Consider the following 21,298-nt stretch of genomic DNA (forward strand, 5'->3'; position numbering starts at 1 on the left):
ATTAACAGAACACTAAGCAGTTTCTCAGAAAGCTTCTTTCCAGATTTCATCTGAGGATATTTCATTTTTCACCATAGCCCTCTATGGGCTTCCAAATATCACATTGCCAATTACACAAGATCTGTCTTAGCGAAAGGCTTCTTGAGGGGAAAGCTGTAACTCTGTGAGATGATTTCACAGAACACAAAGAAGATTCTCAGAAAGCTTCTTTCTTTTTGTTATCGGAGGATATTTCCTTTGGCCCTATAGTCTTCAAAGGGATCCGAAATATCTGTTGTCAGATTCCACAGAAATAAGGCTAGCAAAGAGATCCACGAAATACATATGTAACTCTGTGAGCAGAATTAACAAAACACTAAACAGTTTCTCAGAGAGCTTCTTTCCAGATTTCATCTGAGGATATTTCCTTTTTCACCATAGCCGTCAAAGGGCTTCCAAATATCACTTTGCCATTTTCACAAGATCTGCCTTAGCGAAAGGCTTCTTGAGGGGAAAGCTGTAACTCTGGAGTTGATTTCACAGAACACAAAGAAGTTTTTCAGAAACCTTCTTTCTTTTTGTTATCGGAGTTTATTTCCTTTGGCCCTATAGTCTTCAAAGGGATCCGAAATATCTGTTCTCAGATTCCACAGAAATAAGGCTAGCAAAGAGATCCACGAAATACAGATGTAACTCTGTGAGATGAATTAACAGAACACTAAGCAGTTTCTCAGAAAGCTTCTTTCAAGATTTCATCAGAGGATATTTCCTTTTTCACCATAGCCCTCAATGGGCTCCCAAATATCACTTTGCCAATTCCACAAGAACTGTCTTATCGAAAGGCTTCTTGAGGGGAAAGCTGTAACTCTCTGAGATGATTTCACACATCACAAAGAAGTTTCTCAGAAAGCTTCTTTCTCTTTATTATCGGAGGATATTTCCTTTGGCCCTATAGTCTTCAAAGGGATCCGAAATATCTGTTCTCAGATTCCACAGAAATAAGGCTAGCAAAGAAATCAACGAAATACAGATGTAACTCTGTGAGATGAAATAAGAGAACATTAAGCAGTTTCTCAGAAAGCTTCTTTCCATATTTCATCTGAGGATATTTCCTTTTTCACCGTAGCCCTCTACGGGCTTCCAAATATCACTTTGCCAATTCCACAAGAACTGTCTTAGCGAAAGGCTTCTTGAGGGGAAAGCTGTAACTCTGTGAGATGATTTCACAGATCCCAAAGAATTTTCTCAGAAAGCTTGTTTATCTTTGTTATCGGAGGTTATTTGCTTTGGCCCTATAGTGTTCTAAGGAATCCGAAATATCTTCTCTCAGATTCCACAGAAATAAGGCTAGCCAGGAGATCCTGGAAATACAGATGTAACTCTGTGAGATGAATTAACAGAACACTAAGCAGTTTCTCAGAAAGCTTCTTTCCAGATTTCATCTGACGATATTTCCTTTTTCACCATAGCCCTCTATGGGCTTCCAAATATCGCTTTGCCAATTACACAAGAACTGTCTTAGCAAAAGGCTTCTTGAGGGGAAAGCTGTAACTCTGTGAGATGATTTCACAGATCACAAAGAAGTTTCTCAGAAAGCTTCTTTCTCTTTGTTATGGGAGGTTATTTGTTTTGGCCCTATAGTGTTCTAATGGATCCGAAATATCTGTTGTCAGATTCCACAGAAATAAGGCTAGCAAAGAGACCCTCGAAATACAGATGTAACTCTGTGAGATGAATTAACAGAACTCTAAGCAGTTTCTCAGAAAGCTTCTTTCCAGATTTCATCTGAGGATATTTCCTTTTTCACCATAGCCCTCTATTGGCTTCCAAATATCACTTTGCCAATTCCACAAGAACTGTCTTAGCGAAAGGCTTCTTGAGGGGAAAGCTGTAACTCTGCGAGATGATTTCACAGAACTCTAAGAAGTTTCTCAGAAAGCTTCTTTCTCTTTGTTATCGGAGGATATTTCCTTTGGCCCTAGAGTCTACCAAGGGATCCGAATTATGAGTTCTCAGATTCCACAGAAATAAGGCTACCAAAGAAATCCACGAAATGCAGATGTAATTCTGTGAGTGGAAGTCACACATCACAAACCAGTTTCTCAGAAAGCTTCTTTCCATTTTTTCTCGGAGGATATTTTCTTTTTCAACATAGCCTTCCATGGGCTTCCAAATATCACTTTGCCAATTCCACAAGAACAGGATTAGGAACGGCTTCTTGAGAGGAAAGCTGTAACACTGAGAGATGAATTAACAGAACACGAAACAGTATCTCAGAAACTTCTTTTTCTTTGTTATCTGAGGATAATTCCTCTGGCCCTAGTGTCTTCAAAGGGATCCGAAAGATGAGTTCTCAGATTCCACAGAAATAGGGCTTGCAAAAATATCCATGAAAAACAGATGTAAATCTGTGAGTTGAAGTCACATATCACATAGCAGTTACTCAGAAAGCTTCTTTCCAGATTTCATGAGAATATTTCCTTTTTCACCGTAGCCCTCTATGGGCTTCGAAATATCACTTTGCCAATTCCACATCAACAGGCTTAGTGAATGGCGTCTTGAGGGGAAAGCTGTAACTCTGTGAGATGAATTAACAGAACACTAAGCAGTTTCTCAGAAAGCTTCTTTCTCTTTGTTATCGGAGGATATTTCCTTTCTCCCTAGAGTCTTGAAAGGGATCCGATATATGAGTTCTCAGATTCCACAGAAATAAGGCTAGCAAACAGATCCACGAAATACAGATGTAATTCTGTGAGTGGAAGTCACACATCACAAAGAAGTTTCTCAGAAAGCTTCTTTCCGGCTTTTCTCGGAGGATATTTTCTTTTTCCCCATAGCCCTACATGGGCTTCCAAATATCACTTTGCCAATTCCACAAGAAGAGGCTTAGCGAACGTCTTCTTGAGGGGAAAGCTGTAACTCTGTGAGATGAATTAACAGAACACAAAACAGTTTCTCAGAAAGCTTCTTTCTCTTTGTTATCAGAGGGTATTTCCTCTGGCCATAGGATCTTCAAAGGGATCCGAAATATGAGTTCTCAGATTCCACAGACATAAGGCTAGCAAACAGATCCACGAAATACAGATGTAAATCTATGAGTGGAAGTCAACCATCACAAAGCAGTTAATCAGAAATCTTCTTCCCAGGTTTTCTCAGAGGATATTTTCTTTTTCACCATAGCCCTCTATGGGCTTCCAAATATCACTTTGCCAATTTCACAAGAACAGGCTTAGCGAACGGCTTCTTGAGTGGAAAGCTGTAACTCTGTGAGATGAATTAACAGAACACTAGGCAGTTTCTCAGAAATCTTCTATCTCTTTCTTATCGGAGGATACTTCCTTAGGCCCTAGAGTCTTCAAATGGATCCGAAATATGAGTTCTCAGATTCCACAGAAATAAGGCTAGCAAACAGAGCCACGAAATACAGATGTAACTCTGTGAGTGGAAGTCACACATCACAAAGCAGTTTCTCAGAAAGCTTCCTTCCAGTTTTTCTGGGAGGATATTTTGTGTTTCACCATAGCCCTCTATGGGCTTCCAAATATCACTTTGCCAATTCCACAAGAACAGGCTTAGCGAACGGCTTCTTGAGGGGAAAGCTGTAACTCTGTGAGATGAATTAAGAGAACACGAAGCAGTTTCTCAGAAAGCTTCTTTCCAGATTTCATCTGAGGATATTTACTTTTCACAGAAGCCCTATATGGGCATCGAAATATAACTTTGCCAATTGCACAAAAACAGGCTTAGCGAACGGCTTCTTGAGGGGAAAGCTGTAACTCTGTGAGATGAATTAACAGCACACTAAGCAGTTTCTCAGAAAGCTTCTTCCCAGATTTCATCGGAGGTTATTTCCTTTTTCACCATAGCCCTCTATGGGCTTCCAAATATCACTTTGCCAATTCCACAAAAACAGACTTAGCGAACGTCTGCTTGAGGGGAAAGCTGTAACTCTCTGAGATGAATTAACAGGACACTAAGCAGTTTCTCAGAAAGCTTCTTTCCACATTTCGTCTGAGGATATTTCCTCTTTCACTGTAGCCCTCTAAGGGCTTCGAAAAATCACTTTGCCAATTCCACAAGAACAGGCTTAGCGAACGGCTTCTTGAGGGGAAAGCTGTAAATCTGTGAGATGAATTAACAGAACACAAAGCAATTTCTCAGAAAGCTTCTTTCCAGATTTCATCTGAGGATATTTCCTTTTCATAGAAGCCCTCTATGGCATCGAAATATCACTTTGCAAGTTGCACAAAAACAAATTTAGCGAAAGGTTTCTTGAGGGGAATGCTGTAACTCTGTGAGATGATTTCACAGAACACCAAGAAGTTTCTCAGAAAGCTTCTTTCTCTTTGTTATCGGAGGATATTTCCTTTGGCCCTAGAGTCTTCAAAGGGATCCGAAATATCAGTTCTCAGATTCCACAGAAATAAGGCTAGCAAACAGATCCAGGAAATACAGATGTAACTCTGTGAGTGGAAGTCACAAATCACAAAGCAGTTTCTCAGAAAGCTTCTTTCCAGTTTTTCTCGGAGGATATTTTCTTTTTCACCATAGCCCTCTATGGGCTTCCAAATATCACTTTGCAAATTCAACAAGAACAAGCATAGCGAACTGCTTCTTGAGGGGACAGCTGCAACTCTGTGATATGAATTAACAGAACACTAAGCAGTTTCTCAAAAAGTTTCTTACCAGATTTCATCTGAGGATATTTCCTTTTTCCCCGTAGCCCTCTAAGGGCATCGAAATATCACTTCGCCAATTCCACAACAACAGGCTTAGCAAAAGTTTTCTTGAGGGGAAAGCTGTAACTCTGTGAGATGAATTAACAAAACACGAAGCAGTTTCTCAGAAAGCTTCTTTCCAGATTTCAGGGGAGGATATTTCCTTTTTCACCATAGCCCTCTAAGGGCTTCCAAATAACACTTTGCCAATTCCACAAGAACTATCTTAGCGAAAGGCTTCTTGAGGGGAAAGCTGTAACTCTGTGAGATGATTTCACAGAACACAAAGAGGTTTCTCAGAAAGCTTCTTTCTTTTTGTTATTGGAGATTATTTCCTTAAGCCCTATAGTCTTCAAAGGGATCCGAAATATCTGTTCTCAGATTCCACAGAAATAAGACCAGCAAAGAGATCCACGAAATACAGATGTAACTGTGTGAGATGAATTAACAGAACACTAAGCAGTTTCTCAAAAAGCTTCTTTCCGGATTTCATCTGAGGCTATTTCCCTTTTCACCATAGCCCTCTATGGGCTTCCAAATATCACTTTGCCAATTCCACAAGAACTGTCTTAGCGAAAAGCTTCCTGAGGGGAAATCTGTGACTCTGTGAGATGATTTCACAGAACACAACGAAGTTTCTCAGAAAGCTTCTTTCTCTTTATTATCGGAGGATATTTCCTTTGGCCCTATAGTCTTCAAAGGGATCCGAAATATCTGTTCTCAGATTCCACAGAAATAAGGCTAGCAAAGAAATCAACGAAATACAGATGTAACTCTGTGAGATTAAATAAGAGAACATTAAGCAGTTTCTGAGAAAGCTTCTTTCCAGATTTCATCTGAGGATATTTCCTTTTTCACCGTAGCCCTCTACGGGCTTCCAAATATCACTTTGCCAATTCCACAGGAACTGTCTTAGCGAAAGGCTTCTTGAGGGGAAAGCTGTAACTCTGTGAGATGATTTCACAGAACACAAAGAAGTTTCTCAGAAAGCTTCTTTCTCTTTTTATCGGAGGATATTTTCTTTGGCCCTCTAGTCTTCTAAGCGATCCGAAATATCTGTTCTCGGATTCCACTGAAATAAGGTTAGCAAAGAGATCCATGAAATACAGAGTAACTCTGTGAAATGAATTAACAGAACACTAAGCAGTTTCTCAGAATGCTTCTTTCCAGATTTCATGTGAGGATATTTCCTTTTTCACCATAGCCCTCTATGGGCTTCCAAATATCACTTTGCCTATTCCACAAGACCTGTCCTAGCGAAAGGCTTCTTGAGGGCAAAGCTGTAACTCTGTGGGATGATTTCACAGAACACAAAGAAGTTTCTCAGAAATCTTCTTTCTCTTCGTTATCGGAGATTATTTCCTTTGGCCCTATAGTCTTCAAAGGGATCCGAAATATCTGTTCTCAGATTCCACAGAAATAAGGCTAGCAAAGAGATCCACGAAATACAGATGTAACTCTGTGAGATGAATTAACAGAACACTAAGCAGATTCTCAGACAGCTTCTTTCCAGATTTCATCTGAGGATATTTCCTTTTTCACCACAGCCCTCTTTGGGCTTCCAAATATCACTTTGCTTATTTCACAAGAACTGCCTTAGCGAAAGGCTTCTTGAGGGGAAAGCTGTAACTCTGTGAGATGATTTCACAGAACAAAAAGAAGTTTCTCAGAAAGCTTCTTTCTCTTTCTTATCGGAGGATATTTCCTTTGGCCCTATAGTCATCAAAGGGATCCGAAATATCTGTTGTTAGATTCCACAGAAATAAGGCTAGCAAAGAGATCCACGAAATACAGATGTAACTCTGTGAGATGAATTAACAGAACACTAAGCAGTTTCTCAGAAAGCTTCTTTCCAGATTTCACCTGAGGATAGTTCCTTTTTCACTATAGCCCTCTAGGCGCTTCCAAATATCACTTTGCCAATTCCACAAGAACTGTCTTAGCGAAAGGCTTCTTGAGGGGAAAGCTGTAACTCTGTGAGATGATTTCAAAGAACACAAAGAAGTTTTTCAGAAACCTTCTTTCTCTTTCTTATAGGAGTTTATTTCCTTTGGCCCTATAGTCTTCAAAGGGATCCGAAATATCTGTTCTCAGATTCCACAGAAATAAGGCTAGCAAAGAGATCCACGAAATACTGATGTAACTCTGTGAGATGAATTAACAGAACACTAAGCAGTTTCTCAGAAAGCTTCTTTCCAGATTTCATCTGAGGATATTTCATTTTTCACCATAGCCCTCTATGCGCTTCCAAATATCACATTGCCAATTACACAAGATCTGTCTTAGCGAAAGGCTTCTTGAGGGGAAAGCTGTAACTCTCTGAGATGATTTCACACATCACAAAGAAGTTTCTCAGAAAGCTTCTTTCTCTTTATTATCGGAGGATATTTCCTTTGGCCCTATAGTCTTCAAAGGGATCCGAAATATCTGTTCTCAGATTCCACAGAAATAAGGCTAGCAAAGAAATCAACGAAATACAGATGTAACTCTGTGAGATGAAATAAGAGAACATTAAGCAGTTTCTCAGAAAGCTTCTTTCCATATTTCATCTGAGGATATTTCCTTTTTCACCGTAGCCCTCTACGGGCTTCCAAATATCACTTTGCCAATTCCACAAGAACTGTCTTAGCGAAAGGCTTCTTGAGGGGAAAGCTGTAACTCTGTGAGATGATTTCACAGAACCCAAAGAATTTTCTCAGAAAGCTTCTTTATCTTTGTTATCGGAGGTTATTTGCTTTGGCCCTATAGTGTTCTAAGGAATCCGAAATATCTGGTCTCAGATTCCACAGAAATAAGGCTAGCCAGGAGATCCTGGAAATACAGATGTAACTCTGTGAGATGAATTAACAGAACACTAAGCAGTTTCTCAGAAAGCTTCTTTCCAGATTTCATCTGACGATATTTCCTTTTTCACCATAGCCCTCTATGGGCTTCCAAATATCGCTTTGCCAATTCCACAAGAACTGTCTTAGCGAAAGGCTTCTTGAGGGGAAAGCTGTAACTCTGTGAGATGATTTCACAGATCACAAAGAAGTTTCTCAGAAAGCATCTTTCTCTTTGTTATGGGAGGTTATTTGTTTTGGCCCTATAGTGTTCTAATGGATCCGAAATATCTGTTGTCAGATTCCACAGAAATAAGGCTAGCAAAGAGATCCTCGAAATACAGATGTAACTCTGTGAGATGAATTAACAGAACACTAAGCAGTTTCTCAGAAAGCTTCTTTCCAGATTTCATCTGAGAATATTTCCTTTTTCACCATAGCCCTCTATGGTTCCAAATATCACTTTGCCAATTCCACAGGAACTGTCTTAGCGAAAGGCTTCTTGAGGGGAAAGCTGTAACTCTGTGAGATGATTTCAAAGAACACAAAGAAGTTTCTCAGAAAGCTTCTTTCTCTTTGTTATCGGAGGATATTTCCTTTGGCCCTATAGTGTTCTAATGGATCCGAAATATCTGTTCTCAGATTCCACAGAAATAAGGCTAGCAAAGAGATCCACGAAATACAGATGTAACTCTGTGAGATGAATTAACAGAACACTAAGCAGTTTCTCAGAAAGCTTCTTTCGAGATTTCATCTGAGGATATTTCCTTTTTCACCATAGCCCTCTAAGGGCTTCCAAATATCACTTTGCCAATTGCACATGAACTGTCTTAGCGAAAGGCTTCTTGAGGGGAAAGCTGTAACTCTGTGAGATGATTTCACAGATCCCAAAGAATTTTCTGAGAAAGCTTCTTTCTCTTTGTTATCGGAGGATATTTGCTTTGGCCCTTTAGTGTTCTAATGGATCTGAAATATCTTTTCTCAGATTCCACAGAAATAAGGGTAGCAAAGAGATCCACGAAATACAGATGTAACTCTGAGAGATGAATTAACAGAACACTAAGCAGTTTCTCAGAAAGCTTCTTTCCAGATTTCATCTGAGGATATTTCCTTTTTCACCATAGCCCTCTATGGGCTTCCAAATATAACATTGCCAATTCCACAAGAACTGTTTTAGCGAAAGGCTTCTTTAGGGGAAAGCTGTAGTTCTGTGAGATGATTTCACAGATCACAAGGAAGTTTCTCAGAAAGCTTCTTTCTCTTTGTTATCGGAGGTTTTTTGCTTTGGCCCTATAGTGTTCTAAGGGATCCGAAATATCTGTTCTCAGATTCCACAGAAATAAGGCTAGCAAAGAGATTCTCGAAATACAGATGTAACTCTGTGAGATGAATTAACAGAACACTAAGCAGTTTCTCAGAAATCTTCTTTCCAGATTTCATGGGAGGATATTTCCTTTTTCACCATAGCCCTCTAAGGGCTTCCAAATATCTCTTTGCCAATTCAACAAGAACTGTCTTAGCGAAAGGCTTCTTGAGGGGAAAGCTGTAACTCTGTGAGATGATTTCACAGATCACAAGGAAGTTTCTCAGATAGCTTCTTTCTCTTTGTTATCGGAGGTTATTTGCTTTGGCCCTATAATGTTCTAAGGGATCCGAAATATCTGTTCTCAGATTCCACAGAAATAAGGCTAGCAAAGAGATCCACGAAATACAGATGTAACTCTGTGAGATGAATTAACAGAACACTAAGCAGTTTCTCAGAAAGCTTCTTTCCAGATTTCATCTGAGGATATTTCCTTTTTCACCATAGCCCTCTATGGGCTTCCAAACATCACTCTGCCAATTCCAGAGGAACTGTCTTAGCGAAAGGCTTCTTGTGGGGAAAGCTGTAACTCTGTGAGATGATTTCAAAGAACACAAAGAAGTTTCTCAGAAAGCTTCTTTCTCTTTGTTATCGGAGGATATTTCCTTTGGCCCTAGAGTGTTCTAATGGATCCGAAATATCTGTTCTCAGATTCCACAGAAATAAGGCTTGCAAAGAGATCCACGAAATACAGATGTAACTCTGTGAGATGAATTAACAGAACACTAAGCAGTTTCTCAGAAAGCTTCTTTCCATATTTCATCTGAGGATATTTCCTTTTTCACCATAGCCCTCTATGGGCTTCCAAATATCGCTTTGCCAATTGCACAAGAACTCTCTTAGAGAAAGGCTTCTTGAGGGGAAAGCTGTAACTCTGTGAGATGATTTCACAGAACACAAAGAAGTTTCTCAGAAAGCTTCTTTCTCTTTGTTTTCGGAGGATATTTCCTTTGGCCCTATAGTCTTCAAAGGGATCCGAAATATCTGTTCTCAGATTCCACAGAAATAAGGCTAGCAAATAGATCCAGAAATACAGATGTAACTCTGTGAGGTGAATTACCAGAACACTAAGCAGTTTCTCAGAAAGCTTCTTTCCAGATTTCTTCTTAGCATATTTCCTTTTTCAACATAGTCCTCTATGTGCTTCCAAACATCACTTTGCCAATTCCAGAGGAACTGTCTTAGCGAAATGCTTCTTGAGGGGAAAGCTGTAACTCGGTGAGATGATTTCACAGAACACAAAGAAGTTTCTCAGAAAGCTTCTTTCTCTTTGTAATCGGAGGATATTTCCTTTGGCCCTGTAGTCTTCTAAGGGATCCAACATATCTGTTCTCAGATTCCACAGAAATAAGGCTAGCAAAGAAATCCACGAAATACAGATGTAACTCTGTGAGATGAATTAACAGTACGCTAAGAAGTTTCTCAGAAAGCTTCTTTCCAGATGACATCTGAGGATATTTCCTTTTTCACCATAGACCTCTCCAGGCATCCAAATATCACTTTGCCAATTCCACAAGAACTGTCTCAGCGAAAGGCTTCATGAGGGGAAAGGTGTAACTCTGTGAGATGATTTCACAGAACACAAAGAAGTTTCTCAGAAAGCTTCTTTCTCTTTGTTATCGGAGGATCTTTCCTTTGGCCCTATAGTCTTCAAAGGGATCCGAAATATCTGTTCTCAGATTCCACAGAAATAGGGCTAGCAAAGAGATCCACGAAATACAGATGTAACTCGGTGAGATGAATTAATAGAACACTAAGCAGTTTCTCAGAAAGCTTCTTTCCAGATTTCATCTGAGGATATTTCCTTTTTCACCGTAGCCCTCTATGGGCATCCAAATATCACTTTGCCAATTCCACAAGAACTGTCTTAGCGAAAGGCTTCTTGAGGGGAAAGCTGTAACTCTGTGAGATAATTTCACAGAACACAAAGAAGTTTCTCAGAAAGCTTCTTTCTCTTTGTTATCGGAGAATATTTCCTTTGGCCCTATAGTCTTCAAAGGGATCGGAAATATCTGTTCTCAGATTCCACAGAAAATAGGTTAGCAAAGAGATCCACGAAATACAGATGTAACTCTGTGAGATGAAATAACAGAACACTAAGCAGTTTTTCAGAAAGCTTCTTTCCAGATTTCATCTGAGGATATTTCCTTTTTCACCGTAGCCCACTATGCGCTTCCAAATATCACTTTGCCGATTCCATAAGAACTGTCTTAGTGAAAGTCTTCTAGAGGGGAAAGCTGTAACTCTGTGAGATGATTTCACACAACACAAAGAAGTTTCTCAGAAAGCTTCTTTATCTTTGTTATTGGAGGATATTTCCTTTGGCCCTATAGTCTTCTAAGGGATCTGAAATATCTGTTCTCAGATTCCACAGAAATAAGGCTTGCCAAGAGATCCAAGAAATACAGATGTAACTCTGTGAGATGAATTAACAGAACACTAAGCAGTTTCTCAGAAAGCTTCTTTCAAGATTTCATCAGAGGATATTTCCTTTTTCACCATAGCCCTCTATGGGCTTCCAAATATCACTTTGCCAATTCCACAAGAACTGTCTTAGCGAAAGGCTTCTTGAGGGGAGAGCTGTAACTCTGTGGGATGATTTCAAATAACACAAAGAAGTTTCTCAGAAAGCTTCTTTCTCTTTGTAATCGGAGGATATTTCCTTTGCCCTATAGTCTTCTAAGGGATCCGAAATATCTGTTCTCAGATTCCACAGAAATAAGGCTAGCAAAGAAATCAACGAAATACAGATGTAACTCTGTGAGATGAAATAAGAGAACATTAAGCAGTTTCTCAGAAAGCTTCTTTCCAGATTTCATCTGAGGATATTTTCTTTTTCACCATAGCCCTCTACGGGCTTCCAAATATCACTTTGCCAATTCCACAGGAACTGTCTTAGAGAAAGGCTTCTTGAGGGGAAAGCTGTAACTCTGTGAGATGATTTCACAGATCCCAATGAATTTTCTCAGAAAGCTTGTTTATCTTTGTTATCGGAGGTTATTTGCTTTGGCCCTATAGTGTTCTAAGGAATCCGAAATATCTTGTCTCAGATTCCACAGAAATAAGGGTAGCAAGGAGATCCTGGAAATACAGATGTAACTATGTGAGATGAATTAACAGAACACTAAGCAGTTTCTCAGAAAGCTTCTTTCCAGATTTCATCTGAGGATATTTCCTTTTTCACCATAGCCCTCTATGGGCTTCCAAATATCACTTTGCCAATTCCATAGGAACTGTCTTAGCGAAAGGCTTCTTGAGGGGAAGGCTGTAACTCTGTGACATGATTTCACAGATCACAAGAAGTTTCTCAGAAAGCTTCTTTCTCTTTGTTATCGGAGGTTATTTGCTTTGGCCCGATAGTGCTCTAAGGGATCCGAAATATCTGTTCTCAGATTCCACAGAAATAAGGCTAACAAAGAGATCCTCCAAATACAGACGTAACTCTGTGAGATGAATTAACCGAACACTAAGCAGTTTCTCAGAAAGCTTCTTTCCAGATTTCATGTGATGATATTTCCTTTTTCACCATAGCCCTCTATGGGCTTCCAAATATCGCTTTGCCAATTCCACAAGAACTGTCTTAGCGAAAGGCTTCTTGAGGGGAAAGCTGTAACTCTGTGAGATGATTTCACAGATCACAAAGAAGTTTCTCAGAAAGCTTCTTTCTCTTTGTTATGGGAGGTTATTTGTTTTGGCCCTATAGTGTTCTAAGGGATCCGAAATATCTGTTGTCAGATTCCACAGAAATAAGGCTAGCAAAGAGATCCTCGAAATACAGATGTAACTCTGTGAGATGAATTAACAGAACACTAAGCAGTTTCTCAGAAAGCTTCTTTCCAGATTTCATCTGAGGATATTTCTTTTTTCACCATACCCCTCTAAGGGCTTCCAAATATCACTTTGCCAATTGCACAATAACTGTCTTAGCGAAAGGCTTCTTGAGGGGAAAGCTGTAACTCTGTGAGATGATTTCACAGATCCCGAAGAATTTTCTCAGAAAGCTTCTTTCTCTTTGTTATCGGAGGATATTTGCTTTGGCCCTTTAGTGTTCTAATGGATCCGAAATATCTTTTCTCAGATTCCACAGAAATAAGGGTAGCAAAGAGATCCACGAAATACAGATGTAACTCTGTGAGATGAATTAACAGAACACTAAGCAGTTTCTCAGAAAGCTTCTTTCCAGATTTCATCTGAGGATATTTCCTTTTTCACCATAGCCCTCTATGGGCTTCCAAACATCACTCTTCCAATTCCAGAGGAACTGTCTTAGCGAAAGGCTTCTTGTGGGGAAAGCTGTAACTCTGTGAGATGATTTCAAAGAACACAAAGAAGTTTCTCAGAAAGCTTCTTTCTCTTTGTTATTGGAGGATATTTCCTTTGGCCCTATAGTGTTCTAATGGATCCGAAATATCTGTTCTCAGATTCCACAGAAATAAGGCTAGCAAAGAGATCCACGAAATACAGATGTAACTCTGTGAGATGAATTAACAGAACACTAAGCAGTTTCTCAGAAGGCTTCTTTCCATATTTCATCTGAGGATATTTCCTTTTTCACCATAGCCCTCTATGGGCTTCCAAATATCGCTTTGCCAATTGCACAAGAACTGTCTTAGCGAAAGGCTTCTTGAGGGGAAAGCTGTAACTCTGTGAGATGATTTCACAGAACACAAAGAAGTTTCTCAGAAAGCTTCTTTCTCTTTGTAATCGGAGGATATTTCCTTTGGCCCTATAGGCTTCTAAGTGATCCGAAATATCTGTTCTCAGATTCCAGAGAAATAAGGCTAGCAAAGAGATCCTCGAAATACAGATGTAACTCTGAGAGATGAAATAACAGAACACTAATCAGTTTCTCAGAAAGCTTCTTTCCAGATTTCATCTGAGGATATTACCTTTTTCACCGTAGCCCTCTATGGGCTTCCAAATATCACTTTGCCAATTCCACAAGAACTGTCTTAGCGAAAGGCTTCTTGATGGGAAAGCTGTAACTCTGTGAGATGATTTCAAAGAACACAAAGAAGTTTCTCTGAAAGCTTCTTTCTCTTTGTTATCGGAGTTTATTTTCTTTGGCCCTATAGTCTTCAAAGGGAACCGAAATATCTGTTCTCAGATTCCACAGAAATGAGGCTAGCAAAGAGATCCAAGAAATACAGATGCAACTCTGTGAGATGAATTAACAGAACACTAAGCAGTTTCTCAGAAACCTTCTTTCCAGATTTCATCTGAGGATGTTTCCTTTTTCACCGTAGCCCTCAACGGGCTTCCAAATATCACTTTGCCAATTCCACAAGAACTGTCTTAGCGAAAGGCTTCTTGACGGGAAAGCTGTAACTCTGTGCGGTGATTTCACAGAACACAAAGAAGTTTCTCAGAAAGCTTCTTTCTCTTTGTTATCGGAGGATATTTCCTTTGGCCCTATAGTGTTCTAAGGGATCCGAAATATCTGTTCTCAGATTCTACAGAAATAAGCCTAGCCAAGAGATCCACGAAATACAGAAGTAACTCTGTGAGATGAATTGACAAAACACTAAGCAGTTTCTAAGAAAGCTTCTTTTCAGATTTCATCGGATGATATTTCCTTTTTCACCATAGCCCTCTATGGGCTTCCAAATATCACTTTGCCAATTCCACAAGAACTGTCTTAGCGAAAGGATTCTTGAGGGGAAAGATGTATCTCTGCAAGATTATTTCACAGAACACAAAGAAATTTCTCAGAAAGCTTCTTTCTCTTTGTTAACGGAGGATATTTCCTTTGGCCCTATAGTCTTCAAAGGGATCCGAAACATCTGTTCTCAGATTCCACAGAAATAAGGCTAGCAAAGAGATCCACGAAATGGAGATGTAACTCTGTGATGTGAATTAACAGAACACTAAGCAGTTTCTCAGAAAGCTTCTTTCCATAATACATCTGAGGATATTTTCTTCTTCACGGTAGCCCTCTATGGGCTTCCAAATATCACTTTGCCAATTCCACAAGAACTGTCTTAGGGAAAGGCTTCTTGAGGGGAAAGCTGTAACGCTGCGAGATGATTTCACAGAACACAAAGAAGTTTCTCAGAAAGCTTCTTTCTCTTTGTTATCAGAGGATATTTCCTTTGGCCCTAGTGTCTTCAAAGGGATCCGAAATATCTGTTTTCAGATTCCACAGAAATAAGGCTAGCAAAGAGATCCACGAAATACAGATGTAACTCTGTGAGATGAATTAACAGAACACTAAGCAGTTTCTCAGAATCCTTCTTTCCAGATATCATCTGAGGATATTTCCTTTTTCACCGTAGCCCTGTATGGGCTTCCAAATATCACTTTGCCAATTCCACAAGAACTGTCTTAGCGAAAGGCTTCTTGAGGGGAAAGCTGTAACTCTGTGAGAATAATTAACAGAACACTAAGCAGCTTCTCTCAAAGCTTCTTTCCAGATTTCATGTGAGGATATTTACTTCTTCACCATAGACCTCTACGGACATCGAAATATCACTTTGCCAATTCCACAAGTACAGGCTTAGCGAAAGGCTTCTTGAGGGGATACCTGTAAGTCTGTGAGATGATTTCACAGAACACAAAGAAGTTTCTCAGAAAGCTTCATTCTCTTTGTTATCGGAGGATATTTCCTTTGTCCCTAGAGTCTACAAAGGTATCCGAAATATGAGTTCTCAGATTCCACAGAAATAAGGCTAGCAAAGAGATCCACGAAATACAGATGTAACTCTGTGAGTGGACGTCACACATCACAAAGCAGTTTCTCAGAAAGCTTCTTTTCATTTTTTCTCGTATAATATTTTCTTTTTCACCTTAGCCCTCTATGCGATTCCAAATATCACTTTGCCAATTCCACAAAAACAGACTTAGCGAACGTCTGCTTGAGGGGAAAGCTGTAACACTCTGAGATGAATTAACAGGACACTAAGCAGTTTCTCAGAAAGCTTCTTTGCACATTTCATCTGAGGATACTTCCTTTTTCACCGTAGCCCTCTATGGGCTTCGAAAAATCACTTTGCCAATTCCCCAAAAACTGGCTTAGCGAACGGCTTCTTGAGGGGAAAGCTGTAAATCTGTAAGATGAATTAACAGAACACTAAGCAGTTTCTCAGAAAGCTTCTTTCCAGATTTCATCTGAGGATATTTCCTTTTCACAGAAACCCTCTATGGGCATCGAAATATCACTTTGCCAGTTGCACAAAAACAAATTTAGCGAAAGGTTTCTTGAGGGGAAAGCTGTAATTCTGTGAGATGATTTCACAGAACACCAAGAGGTTTCTCAGAAAGCTTCTTTCTCTTTGTTATCGGATGATATTTCCTTTGGCCCTAGAGTCTACCAAGGGATCTGAATTATGAGTTCTCAGATTCCACAGAAATAAGGCTACCAAAGAAATCCACGAAATACAGATGTAATTCTGTGAGTGGAAGTCACACATCACAAACCAGTTTCTCAGAAAGCTTCTTTCCTTTTTTTCTCGGAGTATATTTTCTTTTTCAACATAGCCTTCCATGGGCTTCCAAATATCACTTTGCCAATTCCACAAGAACAGGCTTAGGAACGGCTTCTTGAGAGGAAAGCTGTAACACTGTGAGATGAATTAACAGAACACGAAACAGTTTCTCAGAAACTTCTTTTTCTTTGTTATCTGAGGATAATTCCTCTGGCCCCAGTGTCTTCAAAGGGATCCGAAAGATGAGTTCTCAGATTCCACAGAAATAGGGCTTGCAAAAATATTCACGAAAAACAGATGTAAATCTGTGAGTTGAAGTCACATATCACATAGCAGTTACTCAGAAAGCTTCTTTCCAGATTTCATGAGAATATTTCCTTTTTCACCGTAGCCCTCTATGGGCTTCGAAATATCACTTTGCCAATTCCACATCAACAGGCTTAGCGAATGGCTTCTTGAGGCGAAAGCAGTAACTCTGTGAGATGAATTAACAGAACACTAAGCAGTTTCTCAGAAAGCTTCTTTCTCTTTGTTATCGGAGGATATTTCCTTTCTCCCTAGAGTCTTGAAAGGGATCTGATATATGAGTTCTCAGATTCCACAGAAATAAGGCTAGCAAACAGATCCACGAAATACAGATGTAATTCTGTGAGTGGAAGTCACACATCACAAAGAAGTTTCTCAGAAAGCTTCTTTCCGGCTTTTCTCGGAGGATATTTTCTTTTTCCCCATAGCCCTACATGGGCTTCCAAATATCACTTTGCCAATTCCACAAGAAGAGGCTTAGCGAACGTCTTCTTGAGGGGAAAGCTGTAACTCTGTGAGATGAATTAACAGAACACAAAACAGTTTCTCAGAAAGCTTCTTTCTCTTTGTTATCAGAGGCTATTTCCTCTGGCCATAGGGTCTTGAAAGGGATCCGAAATATGAGTTCTCAGATTCCACAGACATAAGGCTAGCAAACAGATCCACGAAATACAGATGTAAATCTATGAGTGGAAGTCAACCATCACAAAGCAGTTAATCAGAAATCTTCTTCCCAGGTTTTCTCAGAGGATATTTTCTTTTTCACCATAGGCCTCTATGGGCTTCCAAATATCACTTTGCCAATTTCACAAGAACAGGCTTAACGAACGGCTTCTTGAGTGGAAAGCTGTAACTCTGTGAGATGAATTAACAGAACACTAGGCAGTTTCTCAGAAATCTTCTCTCTCTTTGTTATCGGAGGATACTTCCGTAGGCCCTAGAATCTTCAAATGGATCCGAAATATGAGTTCTCAGATTCCACAGAAATAAGGCTAGCAAACAGATCCACGAAATACAGATGTAAATCTGTATGGGGAAGTCACCCATCACAAAGCAATTAATCAGAAATTTTCTTTCCATGTTTTCTCGGAGGATATTTTCTTTTTCATCATAGCCCTCTATGGGCTTCCAAATATCACTTTGCCAATTCCACAAGAACAGGCTTAGCGAACAGCTTCCTAAGGGAAAGCTGTAACTCTGTGAGAAGAATTAACAGAACACTAAGCAGTTTCTCAGAAAGCTTCTTTCTCTTTGTTATCGGAGGATATTTCCTTTGGCCCTAGAGTCTTCAAAGGGATACGAAATATGAGTTCTCAGATTCCGCAGAAATAAGGCTCGCAAACAGAGCCACGAAATACAGATGTAACTCTGTGAGTGGAAGTCACACATCACAAAGCAGTTTCTCAGAAAGCTTCTTTCCAGTTTTTCTGGCAGGATATTTTGCTTTTCACCATACCCTCTGTGGACTTCCAAATATCACTTTGCCAATTCCACAAGAACAGGCTTAGCGAACGGCTTCTTGAGGGGAACGCTGTAACTCTGTGAGATGAATTAACAGAACACTAAGCAGCTTCTCAGAAAGCTACTTTCCAGATTTCATCTGAGGATATTTCCTTCTTCACCGTAGCCCTCTATGGGCATCGAAATATCACTTTGCCAATTCCACAAGAACAGGCGTAGCGAAAGACTTCTTGAGGGGATAGGTGTAAGTCTGTGAGATGATTTCACAGAACACAAAGAAGTTCCTCAGAAAGCTTATTTCTCTTTGTTATCAGAGGATATGTCCTTTGGCCCTAGAGTCTTCAAAAGGATCCGAAATATGAGTTCTCAGATTCCACAGAAATAAGGCTAGCAAAGAGATCCACGAAATACAGATGTAACACTGTGAGTGGAAGTAACACTTCACAAAGCAGTTTCACAGAAAGCTTCTTTCCAGTTATTCTCGGAGGATATTTTCTTTTTCACCATAGCCCTTTGTAGGCTTCCAAATATCACTTTGCCAATTCCACACGAACAGGCCTAGCGAATGGCTTCTTGAGGGGAAAGCTGTAAGTCTGTGAGATGAATTAACAGAACACTAAGCAGTTTCTCGGAAAGTTTCTTTCCAGATTTCATCTGGGAATATTTCCTTTTTCTCCGTAGCCCTCTATGGGCTTCCAAATATCACTTTGCCAATTCCACAAGAACAGGCTTAGTGAAAGGCTTCTTCAGGGGAAAGCTGTAACTATGTGAGATGAGTTAACAGAACACGAAGCAGTTTCTCAGAAAGCTTCTTTCTCTTTGTTATTGGAGGACATTTCCTTTGGCCCTAGAGTCTTCAACGGGATCCGAAATATGAGTTGTCATATTCCACAGAAATAAGGCTAGCAAACAGATCCACGAAATAAAGATGTAACTCTGTGAGTGGAAGTCACACATCACAAAGCAGTTTCTCAGAGAGCTTCTTTCCAGTTTTTCTCGGAGGATATTTTCTTCTTCACCACAGCCCTCCATAGGCTTCCAAATATCACTTTGCCAATTCCACAAGAACAGGCTTAGCGAACGGCTTCTTGAGGGGAAAGCTGTAACTCTGTGAGAATAATTAACAGAACACTAAGCAGCTTCTCACAAAGCTTCTTTCCAGATTTCATGTGAGGATATTTACTTCTTCACCATAGCCCTCTACGGGCATCGAAATATCACTTTGCCAATTCCACAAGAACAGGCTTAGCGAAAGGCTTCTTGAGGGGATACCTGTAAGTCTGTGAGATGATTTCACAGAACACAAAGAAGTTTCTCAGAAAGCTTCTTTCTCTTTGTTATCGGAGGATATTTCCTTTGTCCCTAGAGTCTACAAAGGTATCCGAAATATGAGTTCTCAGATTCCACAGAAATAAGGCTAGCAAAGAGATCCACGAAATACAGATGTAACTCTGTTAGTGGAAGTAACACTTCACAAAGCAGTTTCACAGAAAGCTTCTTTCTAGTTTTTCTCGGAGGGTATTTTCTTTTTCACCATAGCCCTCTATAGGCTTCCAAATATCACTTTGCCAATTCCACAAGAACAGGCTTAGCGAATGGCTTCTTGAGGGGAAAGCTGTAACTCTGTGAGATGAATTAACAGAACACTAAGCCGTTTCTCAGAAAGCTTCGTTCCAGATTTCATCTGACAATATGTCCTTTATCACCGTAGCCCGCTATGGGCTTCCAAATATCACTTTGCCAATTCCAGAAGAACAGGCTTAGCGAAAGGCTCCTTGAGGGCAAAGCTGTTATTTTGTGAGTTGATTTCACAGACCACGAAGAAGTTTCTTAGAAGGCTTCTTTCTGTTTTTTATCGGAGGATATTTCCTATGGCCCTATAGTCTTCAAAGGATCCGAAATATCAGTCTCAGATTTCACAGAAATAAGCCTGGGAAACAAATCCACGAAATACAGATGTATCTCTGTGAGTGGAAGTCACACATCACAAACCAGTTTCTCAGAAAGCTTCTTTCCAGTTTTTCTCGGAGGATATTTTCTTTTTCAACATAGCCTTCCATGGGCTTCCAAATATGACTTTGCCAATTCCACAAGAACAGGCTTAGCGAACGGCTTCTTGAGAGGAAAGCTGTAACACTTTGAGATGAATTAACAGAAAACGAAACAGTTGCTCACAAACTTCTTTTTCTTTGTTATCTGAGGATAATTCCTCTGGCCCCAGAGTCTTCAAAGGGATCCGAAAGATGAGTTCTCAGATTCCACAGAAATAGGGCTTGCAAAAATATCCATGAAAAACAGATGTAAATCTGTGAGTTGAAGTCACATATCGCATAGCAGTTACTCAGAAAGCTTCTTTCCAGATTTCATGAGAATATTTCCTTTTTCACCGTAGCCCTCTATGGGCTTCGAAATATCACTTTGCCAATTCCACATCAACAGGCTTAGCGAATGGCTTCTTGAGGCGAAAGCTGTAACTCTGTGAGATGAGTTAACAGAACACGAAGCAGTTTCTCAGAAAGCTTCTTTCTCTTTGTTATTGGAGGACATTTCCTTTGGCCCTAGAGTCTTCAACGGGATCCGAAATATGAGTTGTCATATTCCACAGAAATAAGGCTAGCAAACAGATCCACGAAATTAAGATGTAACTCTGTGAGTGGAAGTCACACATCACAAAGCAGTTTCTCAGAGAGCTTCTTTCCAGTTTTTCTCGGAGGATATTTTCTTCTTCACCACAGCCCTCCATAGGCTTCCAAATATCACTTTGCCAATTCCACAAGAACAGGCTTAGCGAACGGCTTCTTGAGGGGAAAGCTGTAACTCTGTGAGAATAATTAACAGAACACTAAACAGCTTCTCACAAAGCTTCTTTCCAGATTTCATCTGAGGATATTTACTTCTTCACCATAGCCCTCTACGGGCATCGAAATATCACTTTGCCAATTCCACAAGAACAGGCTTAGCGAAAGGCTTCTTGAGGGGATACCTGTAAGTCTGTGAGATGATTTCACAGAACACAAAGAAGTTTCTCAGAAAGCTTCTTTCTCTTTGTTATCGGAGGATATTTCCTTTGTCCCTAGAGTCTACAAAGGTATCCGAAATATGAGTTCTCAGATTCCACAGAAATAAGGCTAGCAAAGAGATCCACGAAATACAGATGTAACTCTGTGAGTGGACGTCACACATCACAAAGCAGTTCCTCAGAAAGCTTCTTTCCAGTTTTTCTCG

This window comes from Macaca mulatta, chromosome 18 (genome assembly GCF_049350105.2).
Source record: "Macaca mulatta isolate MMU2019108-1 chromosome 18, T2T-MMU8v2.0, whole genome shotgun sequence".
Taxonomy (NCBI): Eukaryota; Metazoa; Chordata; class Mammalia; order Primates; family Cercopithecidae; genus Macaca; species Macaca mulatta.